This window comes from Bactrocera dorsalis, chromosome 4 (assembly GCF_023373825.1).
Source record: "Bactrocera dorsalis isolate Fly_Bdor chromosome 4, ASM2337382v1, whole genome shotgun sequence".
NCBI classification, from domain to species: domain Eukaryota; kingdom Metazoa; phylum Arthropoda; class Insecta; order Diptera; family Tephritidae; genus Bactrocera; species Bactrocera dorsalis.
In genome coordinates, this window is record NC_064306.1 from 21473140 (window position 1) to 21479956 (window position 6817).

General features: G+C 34.8%; 1 long non-coding RNA gene across 1 annotated transcript; it reads right to left on the reverse strand.

Annotated features, from left to right (window-relative positions):
• Positions 1-824: 824 nt before the first annotated feature.
• LOC125778214 (uncharacterized) lies at positions 825-1313 on the reverse strand. Its single transcript, XR_007422575.1, has 3 exons — positions 1233-1313; positions 1058-1164; positions 825-998 (listed from the first exon to the last, which is right to left on the reverse strand). It is a non-coding gene; the product is annotated as an uncharacterized LOC125778214 (long non-coding RNA).
• Positions 1314-6817: the final 5504 nt, after the last annotated feature.

The window sequence follows — 6817 nt, forward strand, 5'->3', positions numbered from 1 at the left end:
ATTACATGCAGAGGTGGGCTATCCCGAAAGCTACCACGATTCTAAAGTGTTTAGGAAATCCCATATTGGAAGAAACACAACTAGCTTATTTAGTGGAGAAGAGTGGATTGCAGGTGATTCTGCGTATAAGTTGACAAAACATTTAATAACACCATACCGAAGCAATTCTTCTTTAGCAGACTCTGTAAGACAAGCTAAACTTAACAAAGTACATAGCAAGTATCGTGTCGAAAATTGTTTCGGGATTCTTAAAGAAAAGTTTTGTAGTTTGAAACAAATGCCGATAAAAATAAAAGACCAAGAGAGTCAAAAATTTTTTAATAAGTGGGTACTTGTCCGCTGTGTGCTGCACAACATACTCTTGAAAGTGCGAGATTCTTCACACTTTGAAAGGCAAAGTGTCGAAGCCCATGAATTCCAATATGATAGAGGTGCTATTGTTGCACCTACCCCCGAACTAAAAAGACAAGCACTATATACTTTAATTTTTGAATCAAAATTCATATTTTTGTTTTAATAACAAGTAAGAAAAATTATTTATTTATTTGTTTATTGGTTATTTATATTATTAATTTTGTACTTCATTTCAATTTCAAATTTCCTTATTCTCTCATTCTGCTCCAACTCCATTTTTTTGAGTTGGAAATCGTTTTTGATCTTCTTCTTCTCATTTTCATGTTTATTTGCTTCAACTTGCTTCATCCAATTGAATTTTTCTATTTCAAATTGAAGCTGTTTTTCGCGAAAGCTCACTCTTTCAGATTCTAATGTTGCCAGTTTATCTATAGCAGTGTTTTGGTGTTTGTATATATAAAATCTACCCATCACAGTCAGCTCCACATCGCCATCCTCTACTCCAACGCCCGTGGAATTTAGCCAGTGTTCTGCCGATTTTATTTGGCTTTTAAATAGCGAATCTTACATTTTAAGATGTTCCACGTTGCTTCAATTTTTGTCACTGCAAGCAACTTAGTGTAGTAGATTCTCGCTGTTGGTTTCTGAAATTAAAGGAGATGTAATTAAATCAAAATAAATAACTAATGTGTCGCAAACTAACCTCGACGTTTCGGTGATCCTGCATATAGGACAGCACGGTTTTAATTTCAGCTTCCGTCCATTTTTTCACCTCCTTTTCTCGCCGGCGCTTTCGTATTTCTGTAGACACTAAAATTAGAGTATAAATAAATGAAAAAACAATGAATATTTATTTTGTACTTTATCTTTTTACTTACTTTGATGATTTTTGTTGATTTTTGCTGATTTTTGATTCTTTTTGATGCTTTTTGTTCCGGTTTTAATTTGCTGATTGTGAACAAAAACAGCTGTTAATAGCAGATTTTCCAATAAGAAAATCTAAATGGAAATGCCATTCGCTTAGTTTTATTTATTTTTTGTGCTGCCATTTAGTAAAATTGCAACGACTTTCTAACACTAGAAATAAGCAAACAACCACATAGTCTGTAAACAAGGGCCTAGTTGGTCAACTTTGGTTATTTTGTCATACCGCATTTTGTTGTTGTTTACTTAATCACATAACCACATAACCCGATAACCACCTTATCGTGAACAGCCTAAGTATAAGTTTGGTGGGATTGACAAGAAATTTTCTACTATGCACTTGATTCGGACACATACTATCAACCTGTATAATATGTGTACCTATAATCATCTGAAAAAAGTGACCTGTAGGCTTTCTGACTTTGGGCAACAGGAGAGGAATTGTCATTTATTAGAACAACGCCAGATCACACACATCGGTTGTGACTCGTCACAAGCTCCTGTGACTTAATTGAGAGGTCCGTATTCATCCACATCAAAGTCCCGTCCTAAACCTAAGTGATTAGTACATGTACCTGTCAAAGGCGAATAACTTTGCTAATGAAAAATTCGCCTGAACTGTCTCAGTTTATTGCCAAAAGGTACAAAGGTTCCATGAGAGGTATATTATATTTTTATTATTATAACACAGTGCAATAATAATGCATACACATATACGAGTAAACACAAAGTCGGAAAAAAGGAAACGTTGAATTGTAGTTACTTCTTAATACAGGCTTAAAGCATTTGTAAGGACTGGAATTGCTACCTATTGATTTTAACCAATTGTTGTCTGCACTAATGTACCTCTTGTCACTTGTATGCCCCAGATAAGTATTTTGCGATTTTGATCATAAAGGCGACATATACAAACGCAAGGACATTTAAAATTTATTTCTTTGAGGCAAAATATTGTGAACATATTTTTTATATCGACTCAATATGAAAAACTTTAAAGTTATTTCACTCTATATTTCAGTATATTAATTTTTAAATCACTTATCATTTATAAATGATTACACAAAATTTACAGCAATCCAAAAAAAAACTACTAAAACCAAAACAACATAAACAAAACTAAATACAAATACATAAGTTCTCCTTCACGCGTCAAGATATAGAATTATGATAATAAGACTCGCAGATTAATTTTACGAAATAAAAAGTACTGTTATCAAAACACTTTTTTTTAACTGCTTCATTCAGATTTTTCGGTATTGTTGTGTATGTTCCATTTGGTAAACCACAATTCTAGAGGTGTGACTTGCGCTTTGAGTTTTCTGAAAAAGTTGGCCACTGCAGTGTTTACAATTTTTTGCTTTAAAGTGTAATATCCTGCGAACAAACTGAGGATTCATAATATAAGTATAAGTCGTTGCTAAAGTCTATTAAAATATTCTTTGGAGCCTTCTAGGCTAGTGCATTAATTCTTCTGGGGATTTTTTGAAAGAGAAACTGTTTCTAAAGAAATAAATTAAGTTTGAAATGAACTAAAACATTCGAAATGCCGAAGGTCGATGTTTGTGGCATTTCACGTAAAACTTTGTTACATTATTCTGTTTCTGGAGTAAAGCAACAAGAATTTCAAGTTGAAAAAGCATTTTCGTATGTAGCAACCATTTCCTATGCAGCCGTTTCCTCAAAGGTAAAAGGATCAATTTCCTGCTGTCAGCAATGCCTTCTTTTGATGTCGTGATTTAGTTTAAGCGGTAAATTTAAAAATACATTCAAACGATTATGGAAGGGCTGAGTTGTGGTACTTATAACATAACATTTATGCCCTCGCAACTTGCAAGAATTGACTATCTTAATAACTTATTATACATAAGTGGCAGGCCCACTTAGTTTTCGATGTTCGAAATATTAATATTAAGTTAGCCTAATAAACTCAAAAGAGGTATATACATATACATGTGTGATATAACCTTAATTAAAGCTAAATTTAATGTATAATATATTTGAATAAAATACTATATCAACCAAAGAATAGGATATCTCAACCCTTCTGGAGTTATGAAAATGTTTATACTTATGTAGTAAATGGTAGCTATGGTAATTCGCGTTCCGGTATGTACGGTATAAAGCCCAGTAGAAGTTTGCAATTATTGTACAAGGTATACGAATTTCTCTGAATGTCTATAGGAACCCTCACAGATTGGCCAATATATATTATATATAGCGAGTATATGGGGCCTAGGGCAATATTGCCCTCATTTTAGGCAAGAAGTCACACAGTTATTAAAAATATATTCTTTCGGATTTTCGAAAATATTTCACAAGATCCTTATGTTATTAACATGAAAGTACTCTCTCCAAATTTAAATACTAAATCCCGCAGATTGAACGATATGTTAGGTAAAAATTTAATTATATATATTATGTACTGGGGTCCACATATTTGATGCCTAGATCCTTGAAAATTATGTTCAGGGAACTTAATACCCGCCAAATTTGGTCAAGTAGTTCCTGAGATGTAGAACTTTACCCAAAGATGGCATGATATATATGATATCTATAAAGCTTCAGGAACAGGCGTTAGAAGTTTTAAAAGAAATGGCTTTAGTCCGAGTCCTAAGACAGGTAGGTTACGCTTGAAATCAAAGATCTGGACAAAGCAACGACAGCGAAAAAGCGTATCTCTACAAATCTAATGAGTATATATGTAAATAACGTATCAAAGTTCCACGAAAATCACTAAAATGCGGAACCTTCTTCTCAAAACTGGGTTAAATCGGTTTATACTTGAATCTCTGAACAGCATTGTCATCTGCACAGTTGCTTTTCATATAAAAGTGGATATCTGAAGTAAATCGAATTATTTATTAACTCTTAAAGTTTAATTCCATTCAATGCGTCAATACTACGCAAGTCTTGTCCCGCATGTGCTCATTGATTTATGTACGTTAATGTAATACATATGTACATACATACATATCCACTAGCGCGTACAAGTTGAACAACTTTGCAGAATATTTTGGTTAAAGAAAACAAACTGAATTTCAATTCGTTTTGTCAACTGTGAAACTCAACACGGAAAATTGTTTACTGCAAATTTGTGGGTTTGGAATCACTTTGAAACTTAACGCTCCGAGGTACTCCTGATTGAGGAGCGAAGTGCTTGGTTAAGTGCCATCGTAAATATTCGCATTCTCGAAAACTCAAGAAACTTAACAGTTTGACACAGATAAGTAAAACTGTGTAAATTTGTATTACGTAACTTTCATGTATTAAAAGAAAAACAGTTGCGAATGGTCAGTTCTTACACGTTGTCTTCTTTTCTGAAAATAAAATATCTTTTTAAATTCGTCCATCCCTGGACTTAATATACGAGTACAACTGGTATAAATACAATACCCTTTCATCATCCAATGGAGTGAGAAAACAGTAGAATGCGACAGTCGCTGTTAACGGTAGTCTACTGTAAGTCAGTTTGCATTTTTCACATTTGCTTCTAACAAATCGGACATGTAAAGTGTGTCAATCCTTTGACTTGAGGGAGCCTTAAACGATTTCAAACACTAAATGATTTATACACACTTAACTAAACGCATTTGCTGAAGTGTGAATGAAAATATATTAACTTTCTTTGAACTTGAATTTTAAATATTTACTGAAATTGATACGCATTTAAGGACTAAGAGGTAACCTCGTACATTGCGAGGGATTGAATATGTTTAACTTTCTCATTATTTTAAAGGAATATGGAGTTATCTGAACAAGCTTCACTTGTGATTAGTGTTTAAAGGCACTCCTGGCGATATTGAATGATGAAAGGACCATAACAACTTATCACCAACCGCTTCAAAGCTTACTTTCATTATCTTAATCATGTACTTAACGTCATATTTCATTTCCATGCAATATTTAATCTCTCATGCCAACTTCAAATGCATTACCTTCTCTTCTTCTTCTTTATTGGCGTAGACAGCGCTTACGCGATTAGAGCCGAGTTAACAACAGCGCGCCAGTCCTTTCTTCTTTTTGCTAAGTGGCGCCAATTGGATACTCCAAGCGAAGCCAAGTCCTTCTTCACATGAGCTGGAGTGTTTTCGTCCATTAGGACAATATGACCTAGCCAGCGTAGACGCTGTCTTTTAATTCGCTAAACTATGTCAATGTCGTCATATATCTCGTACAGCTCATCGTTCCATCGAATGCGATATTCGCCGTGGCCAACGCGCAAAGGATCCTAAATCTTTCGCAGAACTTTTCTCTCGTAAACTCGCAACGTCGACTCATCGGTTGTTGTCATCGTCCAGGCCTCTGCACCATATAGCAGGACGGGAATTTTGAGCGACTTATAGAGTTTGGCTTTTGTTCGTCGAGAGAGGACTTTACTTCTCAATTGCCTATCCAGTTCAAAGTAGCACCTGTTGGCAAAAGTTATTTGCGCTGGATTTCAAGGCTGACATTGTTGTTGGTGTTAATACTGATTATAAGATAGACGAAATTACGACTTCAAAGTTCTGACTGTCAACAGTGAAGTGCGAGCCAATTCGCAAGTGCGACAACTGTTTGTTTGATGACAGAAGATATTTCGTCTTTGCCCCCCCAATGCCAAACCCATTTGATTTGGTTCCTTGTTCAGTCTGGCGAAAGCAGAACTAACGGTGCGAGTGTTGAGGACGATGATATCAATATCATCGGCATACGCCAGCAGCTGTACACTGTTATAAAACATTGTACCTGCTCGGTGAAGTTCTGCAGCTCGAATTATTTTCTCCAGCAGCGGATTGAAAAAGTCGCACGATAGGGAGTCGCCTTGTCTAAAACCTCGTTTGGTATCGAACGGCTCGAAGAGGACAGCTCTCACAGGTGCACTCCAAGTAATCGTCAAAGGCCGGAAGTCGTGAACTGCTTGAGCCATATGTAAAAGAATCGTTTCTGGCCACCCCCAAGTGAATGGCGATCAGAGAACTTCTCTAGAAACTTTAAACAGTTTTGTGTAACGTGAATCTCATACTCACAATCCCATAATATACAAATCACACACACTAATACAACCAAATTTAGTGGACCCAATGTTTTCCAGTACTTCATGACTAAAAAGGAAAACAGCTGAAACTTCTCACCCAACTGGTTTGAAACTACTAAAATTGCCTAACTAAAAACCCCCGAGCAATAATTATAATCTAATAAATACAGCTAAAGTGTATAAATGTAGCACACATCTTTAATAAGAGTACGCAGATAGTACATTTTTTGCGCACGGGTTATCATACCTAATTTTTGTTGCTTACCTCAAATTAACAATAACAATAAAAAAAAACGTCTACATTTATGTGTTAAACATGAATAAATTCCACTCAATAAAAAAATACAAAATTTTTACATATAAATGACATTTTAATATAAACGTCAAATGTTTAAAAATAAACACCTTTCTTTTTTCTGTCATGTTCCGTAGAAATTTCTCTTAGTTGTCTCTCAAATCCTATTATACCTTGATGAAAACATTCGCCTTCTTATTCAAAAGAAGCTTATTACCTTCAGTGTATTT